At 40.0% G+C, this 23,324-nt stretch overlaps 1 protein-coding gene across 4 annotated transcripts in view; it reads left to right on the top strand.

The window, feature by feature from the left end:
* Positions 1–5,787: 5,787 nt before the first annotated feature.
* DENND4C (DENN domain containing 4C) overlaps positions 5,788–23,324 on the top strand; it is a 122,554-nt gene continuing 105,017 nt past the window's right edge. The window contains exon 1 of one of the 4 annotated variants that reach the window (XM_047829980.1): positions 5,788–6,226. The gene's annotated coding sequence lies outside the window, so the exon portion shown is untranslated. The remainder of the gene's footprint in view (positions 6,227–23,324) is intronic. The other 3 variants (XM_047829978.1, XM_047829981.1, XM_047829979.1) reach the window with 3 other exon arrangements.

Genomic DNA, 23,324 nt, shown 5'->3' with positions numbered 1-23,324 from the left:
GGAGGAGTTGTACACATCCATGAAGAGTGGAAAGGGGTAAGAGAGTATGCAATATTAATACTTTGCAGCTTTTTTTGTCATTAAAAAAAAAAAAAACAACCCTTGGGCCCCTGGGTGGATCAGTCAGTTAAGCATCAGACTTTGGTGTGTGTCATGATCTCATGGTTTGTGAGTTCAAGCCCCTACTCGGGTTCTCTGCTGAGTCTGCTTTGGCTACTTGCTCTTCCACTTTCTGCCCCTCCCCCACTTACATGTACGTTCTTTCTCTTTCTCTCTCTCTCAAAAAAAAAAAACCCCAAATATTTAATAATATAAAAAAATATATATAATATATATATATTATTTTAGAGGGAGAGAGAGAGAGAGCACGGTGGGGGGTGGGTAGGAGCAGAGGGAGAGAATCTTAAGCAGGCTTCACGCTCAGTGCAGAGCCTAGCCTGGGGCTTGATCCCACGACTATGGGATCATGACCTGGGAGGAAATCAAGAGTCCGACGCTCAACTGACTGACCCACCCAGGTGCCCCATAATAAAGTAAAATATTAATTAAAATAATTTTTAGTGATGAGAATGGCCTTGTGCTTATGTTTTTTAAAAAGTCCTTATCTTTTTTTCTTATTTTTTTTTTTTTAGAGAGAGAGTGTGTGTGCGTGCAAATAGGGCAGGGGTAGAGGAAGAGGGGAGGGAGAATCTCAAGTAGGCCCCACACCCAGCACAGAACCTGATAAAGGGCTCAATCCCACAACTGTGAGATCATGACCTAAGCAGAAATCAAGAGTCCGCCACTTAACTGATGGAGCCACCCTGACACCCCCAAAAAGTCCTTATTTTTTAGAGCTACCTGCTGAAGTATTTACAGATGAAATGAAATGTCAAGTATTTGCTTCAAAATACTTGGCGAGGAGAGGGAAGTGAGGAAGGGGATACATGAAACCAAGACTAACTATGAGTTGAAGCTGGGTGATAAACACAAAAGAGTGCATCATACTATTAGTTTTGTTTATGTTTGTATTTATTGTTTTTTTCTTTTCTTTTGTTTTAAAGTTTATTTTGAGACAGAGAGACCGAGAGAGCGAATAGGTGGGGGAGGGGCAGACAGAGAGGGAGAGACAGAATCTCAGGCAGGCTTCACATTGTCAGTGCAGAGCCCAATGTGGGGCTCGAACCCATGAGATCATGACCTGAACCGAAGTCAGATGCTTAACTCACTGAGCCACGCAGGCACCCCTGTTTTTTTCCTTAATAAAAGTTTTTTTTTTAAATTAATCTTTGAAATACAGAATACATATATTTCTTGACCTATGGTCAGGATGATTTGCTATGATGTGAGGAATAAAAGAAGGCTCAGAAAAAGGTAAGCGGGTTAGAGTTGCACTCTAGTCAGGATAGGCAACAGTAAAAGTGGGAAACTAGGAATATACCTGGATGGATGAATGTAGACGTATGTTAGTTAGGGGGACTAACCATATTTGGAGGTGTTGGGTGCTAGAGTGGTGTTCAAGTGAGCCCAGACACTGTTCCCCAGGAGTGGGGAAAGCCTGAGGGTAGAGGACTATGCTCTCGACTTAAAATCCTTAGGGAGCCCATGAAATCCAGCCATGGACAGCTGGTCTTGTGTCTCAGATATTCATATAAGGTGTCTTCTTGTCAACCTCTCTACCCATTATTTCTTTCTCTGTTTTTCTCCCTTTGTTAATCCCTACTCTTCTTTATGATGTTAGGACATTGTTCTCAGGATCGTTTACTCCACTTTGACTCAAGACCAAGAGCCTTGTGCCCGTCCTTCACACTGCTAGTCCAGCTATGTTTGGCCTGTAGGCCTAGTAAAGAGAATTGGATGAAGAATATGCTGAGTAACTCCAAAAGACTCTCGATGAGGCCATTCTGTGAATGATGATACAGAGTCCACAGCCAGATAAAGATACTGGAGGGGGGCACAAAGAGAGTGTGCTAATGCTCCCTGTGGAGAGTAGGACACACTGGGTCATTTAGATATCATATGAATAATGCAGATTTTGTGTTTGTTGATATCATTCCTACTTAAAACCCTTTCCAGAAGTATATCAGAGTGCCTGTGGGCATGAATCAACAGGCCTTCAAATCCTATGTTTTCAAAAATGAAATGAAGAGTAAGGGGCTGGACCCAAATAACTCGCCAGTGTAGAACATGTGGATTATACATCGGAAAGTAGAGATCAGGATCAGATTTGCATGCTGTGGAGGCTATCCTAGAGAATCGAGAGTTAATTTATTTTGACTGGGAAAATAAAGAGCTAAGAATTTACGAGTTTCTTCTCCATACTCAATTATGAAATCACCAAAGCTGATCTTGCCAGTGCAGAGTCTGATGCTAGGCTTGAACTCACAAACCGAACTGTGAGATCATGACCTGAGCTGAAATCAAGAGTCGGATACTCAACTGACTGAGCCACCCAGGCACCCCGCAAGAAATATTTATCTCACAGTTTCCGTGAGTAAAGAAAGCAGAAGCAGCTTAGTTGGGTGATTCTGGCTCGGGGTCTGTCAGGAGGCTAAAATAGAGGTGTTGGCTGTGGTCACAGTCCTCTCAAGGCTCAACTTGGCAAGGATACACTTCTGAACTCCTTCACAGAGCTGCCTGATGACATGGTAGCTCGCTTCCCCTAGAGTAAGCAATCCAGGAGGATAAGAGAGAAAGAATCCAAGAGTGAAGCCACAGGCTTTTTTAATAGCCTCATCTTGTTAGAGACATCTCATCACTCCTGACGTATTCTGTGTGTTAGAAGCTAGTCAATAAGCCCACCCCACACCAAATGTAAGGAGATTACACAAGGGCATAACGCAGGAGGTAGAGATCATTGTGAGGTACAATGAAAGGCTGCCTATCACATGTGCTAAGTATTGATTACTAGACTGGTCTGTTTGACATTATAGCTTGTTGTAAATTAATAAATGATCTTACTTCTTGTGAATATTATTTTACCCACTTTACACATAAGGAAAATTAAGTAACTTGCCAGAGAAGTGGAAGAAAGTGAGGGAACCATGATTTATGTCAGACATTCATCAAATACTTTTTGAAAGTCTATCATATAATGGAGCACCTGGGTGGCTCAGTTGGTTAAGCCTCCGACTTTGGCTCAGGTCAGGATCTGAGCTTGTGAATTCGAACCCCACATCTGGGTCTGTGCTGACAGCTCAGAGCCTGGAGCCTGCTTCTGATTCTGTATCTCCCTCTCTCTCTGCTCCTTCCACACTCATGCTTTCTCTCTCAAAAATCAATAGACATTAATAATTTTTTTAAAAAAGTTGATCATATGTTGGCTATTCTGAATTTGAAAGAGAATATGATATGTGAATACACATGTGACACGTGAACCTTGCTCTCACAGGCCTTACAATCTAGTATGGAATTCAGACATTAAGAAATTGCAAAAATAATTAATTACAATAATCAGAGTAAACTGCTAGATTCATAATGCTTCTGTTAAATATGGAGTTGAATAAAACAGATAAAAAGGAGTATAGACATGTAAAGGTCTTTGAATAGTCTTGTGAAAACTGTTTAGAAGTTTTTCAAGGGAACAAACAGGAAGAGGACAATCACTTGGCAAGCTGTAGCACTGAAAAAATTTTGCTTATTTTAAGAAAATTTTCAGCATTTCCATTAAACTCTTTTGCGTTGCTCATCCCCAGAAATCTGCAGTGACCATGCCCAATCAGATGTCTGTATTCCCCTTTTCAATGGGCTGAGCGATTCTCCTATGCATTCCTGCATCTATAAAGGCTCAGCTGAAACCATGATACTATAAGGATTATAACAATTATGTTGTTATTGGGCTCTCCAGTTCCCCTCCCATGTTTTAGACTCAAGTATTTACATGTTAAAAATTAAAGTGAACTTAAAAAAATTATGTTTATTTATTTCCTGAAAGAGAGAGAGAGAGACAGAGTATGACCAGGGGAGGGGCAGAGAGGGAAGGAGACATAGAATCTGAAACAGGCTCCAGGCTCTGAGCTGTCAGCACAGGGCTTGAACTCAGGAACTGCTAGATCATGACCTGAGCCGCAGTTGGATGCTTAACCCACTGAGCCACCCAGGTGCCCCCATTCATGAAATTTTAGGTAGACAATGACAATGAAGATCTACTATACATCTATAGGGCAATTAAAATAATGAAAAAAGTTAAAACCCACATTGCAAATTGAGAAAAATCTGTCAAATAAATGGAAGAGATACACTGGCTTCTTCCATTTTTTATTTCTGTGGTTGCAAAAAACCAAGAAGAAAAAGACTATCTGTGTTAATGAAATCTACCCATTAAGACATCTTGTCTATATTAAATGCTTTTAAACAATTAATTAATATGACTTGAGAAAGTAAGGACAAGAAGTCCATAAGCTAACTGTTCAAGTCCTAGTTGTCCAGATTGTCGAAGATGGGTCCACTGGGCTCAAATGGACTCCAGACTATTACTAAATTAGCATTATTTCCACTGCTATGCATTTCTACAGAATCAATTCGGACTGCTAATGTAGTTAAGAAAACAGTTTCGGGGTGCTTAGGTGGCTCAGTTAGTTAAGCCTCTGACTTCAACTCAGGTCATGATCTCAGGGATGCTGAGTTCCAGCCCCGCGTGGGGCTCTGTGCTGACAGCTCAGAGCCTGGAGCCTGCTTCGGATTCTGTCTGTCTGTCTGTCTCTGCTCCTCCCCCACTCACAGTCTCTCTCTCTCTCTCTCCCCCTCAAGAATAAATAAACATTAAAAAAAAAAAAAACGGTTTCTGCTATTGGCTGCAAAACTCAAACCATTCGTATATACAATAAACTTCAGAAGTAAACGGACAACAAGGCGCTCATGACCGAGGTCTAATCTTACACTTTTTGGCAAAAGGGCAGATTGAATCAATAAAGTAATTCTCAGGAAAATGATTATATATGTAAACACTCATCAGATATACACAAATATTACCAGTTCTAAATTTGACCTGTCATGGAATCTGTGAAATCATTCGCCATTTACTTTTATTTTTTTGCCAGGAGGTAAAAACCGTTTCAAACCACTTGCTTCTTCCTGAATAACTAATTGTTATTCTTTCTCACTGTAATAACTTCCAAATGTTGTCAAAAATATTTTGCAAAATTTGCATGGAGGCGAAAGGAATTTGCGTGCATCCATGTAGACACGGAGCCTAAACTTAGGAGGCAGGAGAGAACTGGTTAAACAACCCATTTCCACATTCGGAGTCCCCATCCCGAAATCTCGGCCCAGGTAGCGACACGGAGCGCGGCCAAGGACTCTCTTGGGGCGCTGCAGCCGGAAAAGGACTTCGGGAAGCCCCAGTCGGCGGGTCTCTATCCGGCCTCAGAGGCGCCCCCCGTCATGCGTGGAAATTTCAGTTCTCACCCCGGAAAGGAAAACTTCTCGTCCAGGGACGTGAATCCCGCTCAGCATTCTTCTCCCAGGACTGAGGGACTCGGCGTCCCTTTCCCCGTTTTTGATAAACCCTGGAGGAGCAGCCGCCACCTGCCTGAGGCCGGGGCGATAAACCCACACCACACAGAGTCGGAGCCCCGCAAGAAGGGCAGCAGAGTAGCGCCCTGGGCCCTTCCTTCACTCCCAGCTCCTTTTCGGCGAGGGACCCGCGGAGCGAATGCGGAGGAGGGGCTCCAAGGGGGCCGGACTGGGACCTCGCGCCCCGCGGGGGTCGCGGCGGGAGGCGGGGGGAGGGGAGCAGTGACCGCGCGGCCTCGGCCCTCCCCGGGGCGGGACTCTAGCACTGCCCCGCCCCCGCGGCCTCCCTTTTCCACCCCTCCCCCCACGCCCTTTTCCACCCACCCCCGCAGTAGGAAAGGGAGAGGGAGGGGGAAAAGGAAAGTGCTGTTCTGTGGAGAAGGGCGGAAGGAGGGGGAGAAAAAAAGAAAAGGGAACAGGAATATGGCCGTCAGCTGTCGGGGCGGCACTGCAGCCGGCTGCTACTAGGCGACCCGCCGCCGGTACCGCCGGACCCGGGAGAGCCGAGGCGCCCGCGCGGGCTCGCGCTCCCGGCCGTTATCGCTGCATGCGGCGCCCCTCGAGACCGAGCCCGTCAGGCGGCGCAGGCGCAGATCGGGCCGTGGCGGCGGCGGCCGCGGGAGCAAGTCCCCCCGCCCGGCTGTGGCGAGGGCGCGCAGGCCGCGTAGCCGGCGCTTTCATGCCCCAGCAAGGGGCTGTGTCTGGGTGGCACTGAAGGTGGAGCAGGCGGCAGGTGAGTCTGCGGTGGAGGGCCTTTCGCGGACGAACCCTGCGGCGCGCCTCCACTCGGCCCGCGCTGCCGGGCTGAGAGGGCGCCGGACAGGTAGCAACTCGGAGGGTTGAGTTCCGATGGCCCGCCTGCGGGGGGTAGCCAAGGAGGCGGATAGTGGCCAGGGCTGGCGTTCCCGGCCTAGTTTCTCCGCTGTTTCCGGGGGCGGGGAGTCCCTGGAGCCTGCGGGGTGTGATGATGGGGGAGAGGCCGCGCCAGGACGGGCCTCCCCGCGCCGCCCGTCCAGGCTCCAGAGAGCCACTCGCAGGACGCGCGAGGGGGTCTGGGCCCTGGGGACCTCCGGGGCGACGGCCGTCTGGGAGGGGGCAGGGCGGGGAGAGGGCGGGGATTGGGGCACAGGGGGCGGGGAGCTAGGGCAGGGGTCTGGGCGCGAGGAGAGACCTGGGGGCCCGAGCAGGTGTCGCAGGTGAATTGAGGGCATTTCCTCCTCTGCATTACCGTGGCTGAACCTCAGGGCTTCCTTGTGGGGAATGACTTTTCGGAGGACTGGTTCCATTCAACTCCGAGTGACTAAACACAAATAAAACCAACTAATGAGCCCTTAGAGCTGACTTGTGTAAAGAGCTGTAACTTTTCTACACCGAGGATGCTGTACTTTCTTTTTTCTTTGGATGCTTCGTGAACCTTTTTCCCTCCCGAGGACCGTCTCATCAGAACAAATAAGGAATGACCCAGTTTTTAAATAGTACCCCCGCCCGGTCCCATTATGTGTTTTTTTTTTTTTTTTTTTTTTTCCACACGGGAAAATTTAGGGCAGTTACCGAAGTCACTTGTGCAAATGTGAGGGTTAAGTGTCATCTCCAGTAATGAACTGTGTGTGTTTTTGCCGAAGAGAGATTGTCAAGCACTGTAATCTGGGAATTTGATTTACTGAGACTTTAATTGTGTGCAAACTCGTGTTAAGTCGCTAGACTCCAGTTTACGTGGGGATAGATCTTCCTTTCCGGTTTAGAAGGTGAAGGATATAGTAGAATATAGGAAAGAATTTTAGTGCTAAGACGCCAAGTTTTCTAGAAGTACTTGATCTGAGGCTAGGTGTGAAATGAAGCGCATTGTTTATGATGATCTGTGTGCACATGAGAGCAAAATCACTATCAAAAGGGAAACTATCTTTGAGCGTTAAAGATTGCCCGTCAGTTCTTGATCAATATAACCATGAAAAAAAGCCCTTATGTTTTATTTTCTGCCCTGTTATTTGTATTACTGTTAAAAAGTTGGTTAACTGTCTTGGTGTGAGACTGGGGACTCAGAAATGAATTTCGATTTGTATCCATGAGGATGATCTGCCTCATACAGGCTCGCTTTGACTCCTTTTTCTAGCAATGGCAAACTCAATCCACACTTTCCCCTACATTGATATCTCCTGTGGCCATTTTGCAAAAGAGTTGATTTTTTGTATTACAGATTTTAGTGAACTGATAATAGGCCAGTTGACTTTGGCCATGGTACCTCACTTAGTGTACTACTGTTTAGACTTGTTAATTTGGATAATAGAAAAGCGATGATGTTAGAAATGTTGAAGCTGTATCTTGGAGTAATTTACCCTTGTATAATTTGTAAATGAGAGCATTCTGTTGTTGAGAGTAAACATAGTATTTTGTAGTATAAACTTGAGTTTCCAAGCTGAAGAAATTGGCAGTAGAGATGGTGTGTGGAGAGTGTTCTTAAAACGCAAATGTTTTAAATTACAAGGAACTGCAGTGCTGTGTAGGCTGTAAAAATTCACAGTGCCAGACTTAGAAGGTTATTTGGTTGAGGTGCTCTCTATAAAGAAACAGGTTAAGTATCTTCAATAAAAGCTAATTTGTAGCTATACACAAGGGATTTTTGCATGATAAAGATACATAAAGGCACCTTTGCTCTTTATGTCTCTTTCAGTAATGACCAGAACATGTCATATTTTCTTTGGAGTTTCCTGCCTGGATAGTTACTGATTTTGCATTGGCTCTTCTTGCTGCTCAGTTTGAAAGTTAGGTTTCAGTCTTAGCCTTGCAGCCTATGTACAGGTTGAAAAGAAAAAGAAAGCTGCTGAGTCAGAGGCAGGTTGTCTTATTTGGTCTTTCTGATTTGCAGCAGGGAATTTCTGTTATAATTTCAATTTCCAATATAATATGCTTGCTGAAATTTGGTTAGTGAGGGCAAATAAGCTTTCCTAATACACGAATTAAAATTTTATCTTCTCTCAGCTGGTGCCAGGAGTTTTCTCTCCTCTTGCAGATTGTCGGTTTGACAGACTCAGTAAATGGGATGCCTTGTTGGGATGGAAGATTCCTTTGTAAGGGTTAAAAATTGGGGAAAATTTTACACAGTACAGCTAGCGTAAAAGTGTAGGTTTAGCATCAGATTGTAGGAAATTCCAAAATCAGATAATTTTATTATTTGAAAATTCAAACAGTATTTTTTGGGATGAAATTAGGTAGTTTATAAACTTAAAATTTTTTTCTACTTATGGCAGTATGTAATACATATAAATAAGTGTAATAGAGCTTAATGTGCTGCTTGAAAACTTTTTATTGGAAAGAAATATAACATGATTAAAGGAAATTCCAAAGGGAAAAAAATTGATTCTCACATATCTTACATTTTTCTGTATTCTTATTCTATTTGTATAATATATTAATCAGTAAAATATACTAATCCTATCTATACTTGTGTATGATTCTGTGGGTAATATTCATATAATTGTCTTTTTAAACATCACATTTTCCCCTGGTGCTGCATATTAATATTATTTTATGGTTTTGTAATAGTCCAAAGTTTTACTGTTTCACAGTGGATTTAACTAATTCTCTGTGTTTTAGCATTTTACTAATTCCACTTTATTACTCTTAAATGATGTGATAACGAAATCATTTTGCTAATATGATGGTCCAAACCAAATTATTTTTTAAACTTTTGAGGGAGTAAGCATTCTTTGAACTGTTTCATTTGCAGTGGATTATTAGGGCTCCTATAATATAGTATTCAATTGAAAACAGAATTAAAGATGAAAGCTGTAGATGTGTATGACTTGAATTTATTGAGTACATATCAAAATATAAATTCACAGTTCTCCCTATTACTGACTTACAAGTTTCTATGTCTACTAATTTTACTTTAAAAATATAATAAGTAATATTCTTATAGGAATTCTTTTTTTTTAACTTTATTTATTTTGAATGTACAAGCATGCAAGTGAGGGAGGGGAAGAGAGAGAGGGAGAGAGAGAGAATTCGAAGCAGCTCCATGCTATCAGCGTAGAGCCCTGACCAGAGGCTTGAATCTGCAAACCACAAGATCATCACCTGAGCCGAAATGAAGAGTTGGAGGCTTTAGTTACTGAGCCACCCAGGCGCCTGCCCCTCTTATAGGAATTCTTTTTTTTTTTTTTTTTTGCAGGAATGAATTTTATTTTATTTTATTTTTTTAATATGAAATTTATTGTCAAATTGGTTTCCATACAACACCCAGTGCTCATCCCAACAGGTGCCCTCCTCAATGCCATCACCCACTTTCTCCTCCCTCCCACCCCCCATCAACCCTCAGTTTATTCTCAGTTTTTAAGAGTCTCTTATGGTTTGGCTGTCTCCCTCTCTAACTTTTTTCCCCTTCCCCTCCCCCATGGTCTTCTGTTAAGTTTCTCAGGATCCACATAAGAGTGAAAACATATGGTATCTGTCTTTCTCTGTATGACTTATTTCACTTAGCATAACACTCTCCAGTTCCATCCATGTTGCTACAAATGGCCAGATTTCATTCTTTCTCATTGCCAAGTAGTATTCCATTGTGTATATAAATCAATTTCTTTATCCATTCATCAGTTGATGGACATTTAGGCTCTTTCCATAATTTGGCTATTGTTGGAAAGGAATTCTTAATAATTAAAATAATATTGTGAAAAATAAATAAAATAAAGTAGTATTGTGGGACATAAATGTTTTTCAGTGTATCTTATTTCAACCAAATCTACTGTTTACAAATCTAGATTTAAAATCTTTTGACTTATACGAGAGTAATTTTATAGGATTTTAAAAGTCTTTGTAATATTTTATATGATTCCTTGAATCTGGTTTTTTATTGTGTATATGCAGTTCATATATATCTTAATTTAAGGATGCTTAGATCCTAAAAGCATAGATGTTATGAGTCTCTTTTTAATTACGGAAAAAAGAATCTGTTAAATAGGTATTGTGCTATCTGCTAGGGATAAAAGATGAATAACATACAGTCTAAATATTAATGGCTAAGGAGCACTTGGGTGGCTCAGTCAGTTAAGCATCCGACTTCGGCTCAGGTCATGATCTCTTCGCCTTTGTGAGTTCTAGACCCTCGTTGGGCTCTGTGCTGACAGCTCAGCCTGGAGCCTGCTTTGGTTTCTGTGTCTCCCTCTCTCTCTGCCCCTCCCCTGCTCACACACTCTCTCTCCCTCTCTCTCTCTCTCTCTCTCTCTAAAAAATAAACATTAAAAAAGTTTTTTTTTTTAAAATTAAAAGCTAGTAAGATAAACAGTCTTATAAATAAATATCATAGCTGCAACATGACATATCCAGGATAGAGCAAACTTCTCTATAGGAGCAGGGGGAGGTCCCTAAACTGTGTCTGGTGTGGATTAGAGAGTGTAAATTTACATAGAAGGAGGCATTTGATTTAAAACTCAAAGAATGATATGAAAGGTACAAAGTAATGAAAACATGGTGGATTTTATTAAAATACAAGTAATGTAGTGTGGGGGCACAGGTAGTTTGGAGAGAAGTGGAGAGTAAGCTGGAGGGGAAAGCAGGGGCTATGTCATGAAGGGTCGTAAAAGTCAAATAAGAAATTGAGACTGTACATTGTAGGGAACAGAAAACCATGTAATGATTTTAGGCTGTTAAATATCTTTGGCTCAATTGTATGAAGGATGGATTTGGGAAAGCAGCTTGAGTGAGGCTGCAAGTTCATCAGTCAGAAGATCTTGAGGGCATCCAGGTGAGAATTGAGAACAGCAGTGGTAGGGATGGAAAAAATGAATAAATTGAGAACTATCATGTAATACATACATTTACTCTGGCTCGGAAGCCTTGTCTCTAGCCATATCTTCTCCTTGTCTTCTTGTCCAGTGTGTACCTGTCACACCAGCTAACTTTTAGATTCTTTCTCTTAGAGCCCTTGTTTATGCTATTCCATTTACATGTTAGTTTTTCTGAGCTGTTTTTCCTGATCACACTATTTAGGGGGAAAAGTTATTATCATTCCACTTAGTTATTTTATTCTGTAGAGTTTCTTTTCTTACCTGCCTTCATATTTGTTTCCCTTACTAGTTTTGGAGGTTGTATATGATCCGACTCCTTTTTATTTTTTGTAAGTGTGGGTCTATTTCTAGTTTCTTTTTCTGTTCCGTTGGTCTATGTATTTTTTAAATATTTATTTATTTTGAGAGAGCGACAGAGAGAGAGAGCACGCGAGCGAGCTCATGCGCATGCACATGCAAACAGGGGAGAGGGAGAGAGAGAATCCTAAGGAGGCTCCACACTGGCAGCACAGAGCCCAGTTCAAGGCTTGATGGCAGAAACCTGGAGATCATGATCTGAACTGAAATCAAGAGTTAGTTGCTCAACTGACTGAATTTACGCAGGTGCCTCTCTTGGCCTAGATTCTTATACTAATACTATATTGTCTTTATTTCTTTATAGTAAGCCTTACAGTCAGGTAGCGTATGTCCTTCAACATTGTCTTTTTTCAACATTGCTTTGGTTATTTTGGATCTTTTGCATTTTCATATAAACTATAGACTAAGCTTGTCAGTGTTTACAAAAAGCCTGATGAGGAGAATTGACATCTTAATAATATTGAGACTTCTGATATTTTAACATGTTATATCTCTCTATTTATTTAGGTTTCTTTAGTTTTTTTTCTCTGCAATGTTTTTGTGATTTTCCTTTTATAGACTTTGTATGTATTTTGTTCAGTTTATCCTGAAGTATTTAATGTTTTTTGATACTTTCCATTGTTAATGAAACTGTATTTAAAATTTTTTTCTTCAACTTTTGTTGATATTGTAAAAGATACAATTGATTTAATTCCCTTTTTTTAATTCACTTTTTAATTCTAGTAGCTTTCAAGTAGATTCCTTACGATTTTCTTCATACACAGTCATGTCTGCAGAGAAAGCCATTTACTTCTTATTTCCAGCGTATGCCTTTTGTTTCTTCTTGCCTTATTGCCACTGCTAGATCAGTAGTATTCACTAAAAATATAAAGTAATTTAGAATTTCTAGTAGCCCCACAATAAGAGGCAACAATAAGTCAGTCATTAAATGTAATACATTTTTTATTTCATTACCTCTAGCGTATTATTCACATGTGTAGTAGTTTCCTCAGCACTGTCATAACAAATTATCACAAACCATGTGGTTTAACAGAACAGAAATTTATTCTATCTCAGTTCTGGAAACTAGAGGTCTGAAATCAAGGTGTTGGCAGGTACATGCTCCCTCTGAAGGCTTTAAGAAAAATTCTTTCCTTGCCTCCTCGTATTTCTGATGGTTGCAGGCAATCCTTAGATATAGGGCTATTGAGAGTTTCTCTTTCTTCTTATTTCACTTTTGGTAATTTGTGTGTTAAACATTTTGACCATTTCAAATAAGTTGTTGAATATATTGGTGTGAAAGAAAATATTTATAATATTTCCTTGTGATCTTTTTAACATCTAACAGTATACCTTTCATTCCTCATATTAGTAATTTCACCTTTCACTTTTTTCTTGATTTAGAGTTATTGATTTTTTTTATTGCTATTGCTTGTCCATTTTCCATTTTATTGATTTCTGCCCTTTTTATTTTTTTCCTCTACCTTTGGTTAATTTGTTTTTCTTTTTTTAGCATCTTAAGGTGGACACTTATATCACTGATTTAAAAACTTTCCTGTTTCCTGGGGCACCTGGGTGTTTGTGAGTTTGAGCCCTGCATCCAGCTCTGTGCTGACAGCGAGGAACCAGCTTGGGGTTCTCTCTTTCCTTCTCTCTCTACCCGTCCCTTGCTTGCATGCATGTGCACACTCTTTCTGTCTCTCAAAATCAATAAACTTTAAATAAATAAATAAGTAAGTAAATAAATAAAAATTTCTTTTCTAATATAAGTGCTTAAAGCTATAAACTTCCTTCTAAATATTACTTTAGCTGCATTTTACACGCTAATTTCTGTTATTTTTTTAAATTAAAAAAATTTTAAATATTTATTTTTGAGAGAGGGTCAGAAAGTGAGCAGGGAGGGGTAGAGAGAGAGGAGATACAGAATCTGAAGCAGGGTCCAGACTCTGAGCTGTCAGCACAGAGCCTGATGCGGGCTTGAATCCACAAACTGTGAGATCATGACCTGAGCTGAAGTTGGATGCCTAACCGACTGAACCACCTAGGTGCCCCTACATTTTTTTTTTATAATTTTAGAGAGCACGGGTGGGGGAGAGGGGCAGAGAGGGACAGAGAGAGAGAGAGAGAGAGAGAGAGAGAGAGAGAGAGAGAATCCCAAGCAGGCTCCATGCTCAGCACAGAGCCTAACGTGGGGCTCCATCCCATGACCCTGGCATCATGACCTGAGCTGAAACCAGGAGTTGGATGCTCAACTGACTGAGCCACCCAGGTACCCTAATTTCTGTTATTTTCATTCAGCTCAGAATATTTTCTAACTTCTCTTGTGATTTTTTTTTCTTTGACTGATGGATTATTTGGAAGAGTGTCTTTTAATTTCTGAATACTTATGGAATTTTATAAGAGGTCTTCCTATCACTGATTCCAAATTTAATTCCACTGTGGTCAGAGAACATGTTGTGTATGATTTATATTTTTTAAAATTTATCCAGACTTGTTTTATGGGCCAGCATCTTGTTTCTCTGAGTGAATGTTCTATGTGCACCTGAAAAGAACTTGTATTTTGCTGTTGTTGGGTGGACTTCTCTATAAATATCATTTATGTCGAGATGATAGTGTTCTTCAAATATTATGTATTCTTGCTGATTTTCTGTATGCTTGTTCTAATTACTAAGTGAGGAGTGTTGGACTCTCTTTAATTGTGGATCTGTTTATTTCTCCTTTCAATTCTGTCAATTTGCACATGAAAAGATGCTCAACATCACTCATCATCAGGGAAATAAAAATCAGAACTACGTTGAGATACCACTTCACACCTGTCAGAATGGCTAAAATTAACAACACAGGAAAGATTTTGGTGAGGATGTGGAGAAAGGGAACCCCCTTAAACTGTTGGTGGGAATGCAAACTGATGTAGCCACTCTGGACAATAGTATGGACACCCAAAAAGTTAAAAATAGAACTATCTTATGACCCAGCAATTGCACTAGTAGGTATCTGTCCAAAGGATACAAAATTACTGATTTGAAGGGGCACATGCACCCTGATGTTTATAGCAGTATTATAAAAACTAGCTAAATTATGGAAAGAACCCAATGTCCATAGACTAATGAATGGATAAAGAATGTGTGGTATGTGTATACATACATATATACATAGATACATGCGATGGATACATACATCAAAAAATGAAATCTTGCCATTTGCAATGACGTTGATGAAGCTAGAGTGTATTATGCTAAGCGAAATAAGTTAGAGAAAGACAAATACCATATGATTTCACTCATATGTGGAAAGAAATGTTTGTAATGTTTATTTTTGAGAGAGAGAGAGTGCAAGTGGCATAGGGGCAGAGGGAGAAGGAGACATAGAATCTGAAGCAGGCTCCAGGCTCTGAGCTGTCAGCACAGAGCCCAACCTGGAGCTTGAACTCATGAACTTTGAGATCATGACCTGAGTCAAAGTCAGTCACTTAACCGACTGAGCCACCTAGGCGCCCCTCATGTGTGGAATTTAAGAAACAAAATAGATAAACATAGGGGAAAGGAAAAATAAAAGGGAGGCAAACCATACGTGACTCTTAACTATAGAGCTTAAAGCTTTGGAAACCTCTGATCTCTTTTTACCGCTTCTGTAGTTTTGCCTTTTCTAGAATGTTATGTAAATGGAATCATGTAGTAGTTAGTCTTTTTATTTTTATTTTTTTTATGTTTCTTTATTTGTTGGGGGGAGGCAGAGGGAGAGGGAGAGAGAGAGAATCTGAAACAGGCTCCGTGATGATGTGGGGCTTGATCTCAGGGACTGTGAGATGACTGCCTAAGCCGAAATCCAGTCGGAGGCTTAACCAACTGAACCACCCAGGGGCTCCCCCACAGTTCTTTTCAGATTAGCTTCTTTCACTTTGCAGTATGCACTTAAGGTTCCTCCATGTTCTTTTTTTCATGGCTTGAGAACTAATTGCTTTTTTTCACTGAATCATCCGTTGTATGAATGTGTCTCAGTTTGTTTATCCATTTATTTGAATGACATCTTCTTTGCTTCCCGTTTTTGGTGATCATGAATAAAGCTGCTATAAACATTGTATGTAGGTTTTGCATAGACAAAAGTTTTCAAACACATTGGGTAGATACCTAGGAGGCTGGCTGCTGGATCATATGGTAAGCTTACCTGTAACTTTGTAAGAAACCATTAAACTATCTTCCAAAGTGGCTGTTCCATTTTGCATACCCATGAGCAGTGAATTTCCTGTTTTTTCTATATTCTTATCAGCATCTAGTGTTAGGTCTTCTTTTTTTTTAATTTTAGCTACTCTAATAGAGGTGTATTGATATCTCTTTTAAGTTTGCATTTCTCCAGTGACACTGAGCATTTTTCATATACATATTTGTCATGTGTATATCATCTTTGGTGAAGTATATGTTCAAATCTTTTCCGTATTTCTTTTTTACTTGTTGGGTTGTTTGCTTTCTTACTGCTGAGTTTTTTGCATATTTTGTGTACCTGTCATTTATCAGATATCTGTTTTGCAAATATTTTCTCACTCTGCAGCTTGTCTTTTTATTCTCTTCACAGTGTCTTTTACAGAGCAGAAGTTTTTAATAGATTCTACCTTACTCATTATTTCATGGATTGTGGTTTTGCTATCTAAAAACTCATTGCAGGGGCCCCTGGGTGGCGCAGTCGGTTAAGCGTCCGACTTCAGCCAGGTCACGATCTCGCGGTCCGTGAGTTCGAGCCCCGCGTCAGGCTCTGGGCTGATGGCTCAGAGCCTGGAGCCTGTTTCCGATTCTGTGTCTCCCTCTCTCTCTGCCCATCCCCGTTCATGCTCTGTCTCTCTCTGTCCCAAAAATAAATAAACGTTGAAAAAAAAATTTAAAAACTCATTGCCAGGGACGCCTGGATGTCTCAGCCGGTTAAGGGTCTGACTTTAGCTCAGGTCATGAACTCATGGTTCGTGGGTTTGAGCCTCATGTCAGGCTCTGTGCTGATAGCTCAGAGCCTGGAGCCTGCTTTGTATTCTGTGTGTGTCTCTCTCTCTGCCCCTCCCCTGCTCATGCTCTGTCTCTCTCTTAAAAATAAATAAACATTAAAAAAAATAGTAAAAACTTACCGCCAAATCCAAGATTTTCTTCTGGAAGAAAGGTCTATGATCTATTTTATTTTACTTACCTATTCATTTTTATTTATTTATTTTTAGACTATTTATTTATTTTCAGAGAGAGAGAGAAAGAACATGACCAGGGGAGGGACAGAGAGGGAGAGAGAGAATCCCAAGCAGGTTACGTGCTGTCAGTTCAGAGTTGGTCGTGATGCTTGATCCCACAAACCAGGTAGGTGATCACGACCTGAGCCAAAATCAAGAGTCAGATGCTCAGCCTACTGAACCACCCAGACCCCCCTAGGACCCATTTTAAATGATTTTTTGTAGAAGGTATAAGATCTCAATCTAAATTTGTTTGTTTTGCATATGGAGGTTCAGTTTTCCACCACTATTTGTTGAAAGACTATCCTGTCTCCATTGAATTGCCTTTGCTGTTTTGTCAAAGGTCAGTTGTGTCTTTGTTTAAAACATTTCCTAGAGGTAGCTTAGAGTTGAGTCTTATTTTTGTTAACCCAGTCTAATAATTTCTATCTTTTATTATTTATTTATTTTAAGTGTTTATTTTGAGAGAGAGAGAGAGGGAACGTGCAAGTGCAGGAGGGGCAGAGGGAGAGGAGAGAGAAACTCAAGTAGGCTCTGTGCTCAGCCCAGAGCTGAGGAGGGGCTCGATCTCATGACTGTGAGATCCTGACCTGAGTCAAAATCAAGAGTCTGTCGCTCAACCCACTAAGCCACTCAGAGCTGAGGAGGGGCTCGATCTCATGACTGTGAGATCCTGACCTGAGTCAAAATCAAGAGTCTGTCGCTCAACCCACTAAGCCACTCAGAGCTGAGGAGGGGCTCGATCTCATGACTGTGAGATCCTGACCTGAGTCAAAATCAAGAGTCTGTTGCTCAACCCACTAAGCCACTCAGGCACTACTCTGTTTTTTAATAGGTGTTGTTTGGCCACTTAAAATTTAAAAAATCAGTTTTATTGAGAGATCTAATTTATACATCATAAAATTCACCCATTTAAAAGAAACATTTCAGTGTTTCTTAGTATACTTACAGAGTTTTGCAATCATCAGTGTAATCTATTTTAGAGCAATTTCATCACCCCAGAAAGAAATCTTGTGTTCATTAGCAGTCACTGTCTAATCCCTCACTCCCCAGCCCTAGCCCTTGGCAACTACTAATCTATTTTCTGTCTCAGTAAAATTTGCCTATTCTGGACATTTCATATCAATGAAATCATACAATATGTGATCTATTGCAACTAGCTTCTCTCATTTAGGATAAGGTTTTTGAGGTTCATTCATGTTGTATAAGTTTTTAATTGTGGCAAAATTGGGGCATCTGGGTGGTGCAGCCAGTTGAATGTGACTTTTGCTGAGGTCATGATATCACGGTTCGTGATTTCAAGCCCCCATATCAGGCTCGCTGCTGTCAGCACGGAGCCTGCTTTGGATCCTCTGTCCCCCTCTCTCTGCCCCTACTTCACTGTGCTCTCTAAAAAAATCAATAAACACTTAAAAGAAAAAGACTTCATTGTGGCAAAATTCACATAACATAAAATTCACCATTTAACTGGGTGGGGGATGGGCAAAATCAAATGGGTGGAATGGGCCCAACCCCGTTTGGGTCACCCTAAAATGGGTGAAACCCCAATTTCATGGGGGTGAAAAGTACACAGCATAGGGAATATAGTCAGGGGTATTGTCATAGCATTGCATGGTGACGGATAGTAGGTAGACTTGAGGTGAGCAAAGCAGAATGCAGACTTGTGGAATCATTATGTCGGGTACCTAAAACTAATGTAACATTGTTACATGGTATCAACTATCATTTTAAAAAATAGTAAAAAAGTCCCATTTTAACTATTTAAGAATGTACAATTCAGTGGCATGTAGTACATTCACAATGCTATACAACTGTTACCACTATCTAGTTCCAGAATGTTTTCATTGCCCCCAAAGGAAACTCCTTTCCTTTTAAGCCATCATTCCCCATGCTCCTCCATCCCCAACCCCTGGCAACCAGTAGTCAACTTGCTTTTTCAATTGGATTTGCCTATTCTGGATATTTCCTATAAATGGAATTATACAATGGGCGCCCGGGTGGCTCAGTTGGTTGAGCGTCTGACTTCGGCTCAGGTCATGATCTTGTGGTCTGATCTGTGAGTTTGAGCCCCACGTTGGGCTCTGTGCTGACAGCTCAGAGCCTGGAGCCTGTTTCAGATTCTGTGTCTCCCTCTTTCTCTGCCCCACCCCTGCTTGTGCCCTGTCTCTCTCTGTCTTTCAAAAATGAATAAACATAAAAAAATTTAAAAAAAAGGAATTATACAATATGTGGCTTTTTAAAATTGAGGCAAAACTGGCATACAACGTTAGTAGTTTTAGGTGTACAGCATAATAATTCAATTTTTGTGTACATTACCAAGTGATCACCATAATAAGTCTAGTTACCATCTGTTACACCGTGCAATTGCTCCTCTTCACGCATGTCCCTATCTCCAACCCTCTTCCCTCTGATAACTACTGATCTCTGCTCTGTATCTATGAGTTTTGTTTGCTGGTTTGTTTTGTTTATTAGATTCCACATATAAGTGAAATCATATAGTAATTTTCCTTCTCAGTCTGACTTATTTCACTTAGCATAATACCCTCAAGGTCTGTCCATGTTGTCACAAATGCAAGATTTCCTTCTTTTTATGGCTGAATAGTATTCCAGTGCATGTGTGGGTGTATACACACACACAGCTTTATCCATTCATCCATCAGTGGACACTTAGGTTGTTTCCATGTCTTGAGTATTGTAAATAATGCTGCAGTGAACATAGGGGTGAATATTTTTTTTGAACTAATGTTTTTGTTTTCCCAGAAGTGGAATAACTGGATCATATGGTATTTCTATTTTTATTTTAAGGAACCTCCATATTGTTTTCCATAATGGCTACACCAATTTATATTCCCACGGACAGTGGATGATAGTTCTCTTTTTTCCACAGCCTCTCCAACACTTCTTTCTTTTTGATAATAGCCATTCTAACAGGTGTAAGGTAATATATCATTGTAGTTTTGATTTACATTTCCCTGCTAATTACTAATGTTGAACATCTTTTCATGTGCCGGTTGGCCAGTGACCTTTCCGTCTGGCTTCTTTCACTTAGCTTAATACTTTCTAGGTTCATCCATGTTAGACCATGTATCAGTAGTACTTCTTTTTATGCCTGAGTAATGTTCTGTTGCATTGAAATAACACATTTTGTTTATTGATTCTGACTTGATAGGTATTTGGGTTTTTTCTGTTTTGGCTATTTTAAGTAGTGCTGCTATGAATATTTGTGTATGTGTTTATAGGGACATATGTTTTCGTTTGTCATGGTAGACAAATTTAGTGAAATTATTGATAAGGTTGGGTTTGAATCTATTATCTTGCTATTTATTTGTAATTTCTCCTGTCTGTTTGATGTTCCTTTTTGGACTGAATATATTTTAATATTCTTTTCATCTCCACATTGGCTTGTTAGTGATAGATAGCTTTTTTTTTTTTAAGTAATTGCCTTAGGGCTTATGAATGCATCTTTAACTTAACCACAGTCTTCCTTCAAATAGTATTATACTATGTTGTATATTACCCAAGACTCCTCCCTTCTTCCTCATCATTAAAAACAGTAATACTAGTTCTACATTATTGGGTTATGAATGTGAAATGAGCTAATGGATGTAAAATACTTTGAATGTAGCTCATGCTTTTATTTATATTGCGAATAATAGAAAAAAAACTTCATTAGAATTTCTGGAATCTGTAGATTGTTTCTTTTCCAGCCTGCTTTAGCTGCCTACTTCCATGATCACAACCAGGACTGTTGGTTCTCAATTTGACTGTACATTACTCAGTTAACTGAGCAGCTTAAAAAATATTTATGGTAACATGCCACCCTCAAATTCTTATTTTATTGGTTTGGTATGTATTTTTTAAAGTGTTCCAGCTGGTTCCAATGTGTAGTTAGTGTAGAGAACCATTACCCAGGACTTTATGACCATAATCTTTAACTTAAAGTATTTTAAGCATCTAACTGACTTCCATTTCCTTTTTTTCCAGCTTATCTATTCTGGTACCCTAATTTGACATTTTTTACATTCCATTGAGATCCAGGGCATTAGCCACACCATGTTTTCACTGTCTATTAACCCCCTCATGTAGTAATTTCTTTCCTTACCCAATTACATTGATTCAGTGAAAAAAAAAAAAAATTAATGCCTATAGGTGTTTTGTACTATTTTGTGAGGTCAAGTTGTCAACTCCCTTGTTCCTCTCTTCCTTACTGTAATCGAGGTACAACTTCAGCCCTGATTAAATTCATTACTTTGCCAACTCTACTTCCTTCAACCTGAGCAGCTGAGTGTCACTAGACAAAACAAACAACAGTGCTGATTGGTCTCACTTTAATTTATGGCCACAAGTTATCACTTGTGCCCCCACCATTATGTAGTCATTTTCCTGTTCCACTTTCATTACTAAGAAGACCATTTAATCTCTTTTCTTTCTATATTCTTGGCCATTACGTGTGCGTGCGTGTGTGTATTATGTGTGTATCTATCTATATGTATATATCTTCTTCAAAGAGGTCTTCCTTGATTGCACTATAAGATCAGCCCTTGCATTACCACTTTCTTTCCCTCTGTCTTGCTTTATTTTTCTTCATAGTACTTATGTTTTCTGAGATTATAAAGCTATACTTGTTTACTGATTGTTTCCCAACTATAAGATCTGTACAGAGAGGCATTTGGTGTTTTCACTGCTTTAATTCCCAGCATTTAGAACAATGTCTAAGGCTCAGTCATAGGTTATTAATAAACTACAGTGATTGATTAGTAAACATAAGAGCTCTTGCCCATTGGCCACAAAACTATAAAATACTTAGGAATAATCCACTCAAGACCTGGATGAAACAAACTATGATACTTTGCTTAAAGGCTTAAAAAAAAAAAAAAAGACTTGAATAAAATGGAGAGCCATACCATGCTCCTGAGTAGAGAACATTATATTGTAAAGATGTCCATTCTCCTTAAATACACTGTTTTAGAGCAGTTCTAAAAAAGATCTCAACCCCCCTCCCCCCTGAAACTTGATAAGCTTGGATGAATAAGTCTGAAAAATCTTAAACTTCCTCTTTACTCTTTTTTTTTTATCTGCCAGATCAGAAAATATTTAGAGCTACTATAATTAACTATGGGTGGTATTAGCTTGGAAATTGGCTAATGAAACAAAACAGAGGTTAGATTTTACAGGATTCTATAGGATATTAGTATATGAGAAAGATGAGAAGAGAATTATTCAGTAATTTAACCTTTCCATAATAAATAGATGACATGGTTATAAATTTTATCCTGTACAGCATTTTTAAAGCAGTGATACCCATTTGGTATACTTGAGGTATGTGGACCTCTTTACTCTTACAGTTAGGAATCTAGTTAACTAGGCTTTAATCCTTAGGTCACCTTGTGTTTTATAAAATATTCCCCTCATTCCTTGACAGCTTAATTTTTTGAGCATGTTTACCTCTCTTCCTTTTTTAAAAAATATTTTTATTTCATTTTTTTAAGTTTATTACTTAAGCAATTTCTACACCCAATATGGGACTCGAACTTACGACCCTGAGGCCAAGAGTCACATGCTCTTTGGCTGAGCCCCCACCTCTCTCCCTTCTAATTTGTTACAATTTCCACTATGTATTTAGTAGTCAAATAAACTTAATAGAATTTCTTATAAACTAACACTAAATAGACTGAATGAGAGACTGAAAGGCATCAAGTACGTATGTTTTACTGGTTTGTGGTATCTGTCGTAGATCTTCATGGCTGATACTGGACTATATATGAATTGGTGAGGTTGCCAGGTAGTAGAGTTTTTGAAACTTGTGAGGTGTTAATTTATCCCACATTCACTTTATGTTCAGTGAATAAAGTTTAGGAATGATAATCAGCTTTTAAGGAAAACAAAGGGACAAAGTCCATGGGGGAAAACTTTCAATTTATTGGGTGTTTGTTTTCCATGTCTCTTTCTGTATATGTATGTATAGACGTATGAGATATTTTAGCAGATTTTATGTTCTACTTTTCCAACTTTATAGAGCGCTGAGTTAAATTGGGAATATTCAGACTGGCAGTTAATGCTTTCCTCCCTACTTCTTGAGTTTAAATCAGTTATTCTACCTTTCCCACTTTCTTCCATATCCCTCTATACTTTTGTTGAAATCTTGAAGGACATGAACTGCTTTTTAAAAAAAAAAATTTTTTTTTTAAATATTTATTTATTTTTGAGAGACAGAGAGAGACAGAGCATGAGTGGGTGAGGGGCAGAGAAAGAGTGAGACACAGAATCCGAAGCAGGTTCCAGGCTCTGAGCTGTCAGCCCAGAGCTGGATGCGGGACTCAAACTCATGAGCCGTGAGATCATGACCTGAACCGAAGTTGGACACTTAACCAACTGAGTCACCCAGGTGTTCTGACATGAACTGCTTTTTAAAAAAAACTTTTCAGGGGCGCCTGGGTGGCGCAGTCGGTTAAGCGTCCGACTTCAGCCAGGTCACGATCTCGCAGTCCGTGAGTTCGAGCCCCGCGTCAGGCTCT

Source organism: Prionailurus viverrinus, chromosome D4 (assembly GCF_022837055.1).
Source record: "Prionailurus viverrinus isolate Anna chromosome D4, UM_Priviv_1.0, whole genome shotgun sequence".
NCBI lineage: Eukaryota > Metazoa > Chordata > Mammalia > Carnivora > Felidae > Prionailurus > Prionailurus viverrinus.
The sequence above is the reverse complement of the archived record's forward strand: the minus strand, read 5'-3'. Positions and strand labels throughout refer to the sequence as shown.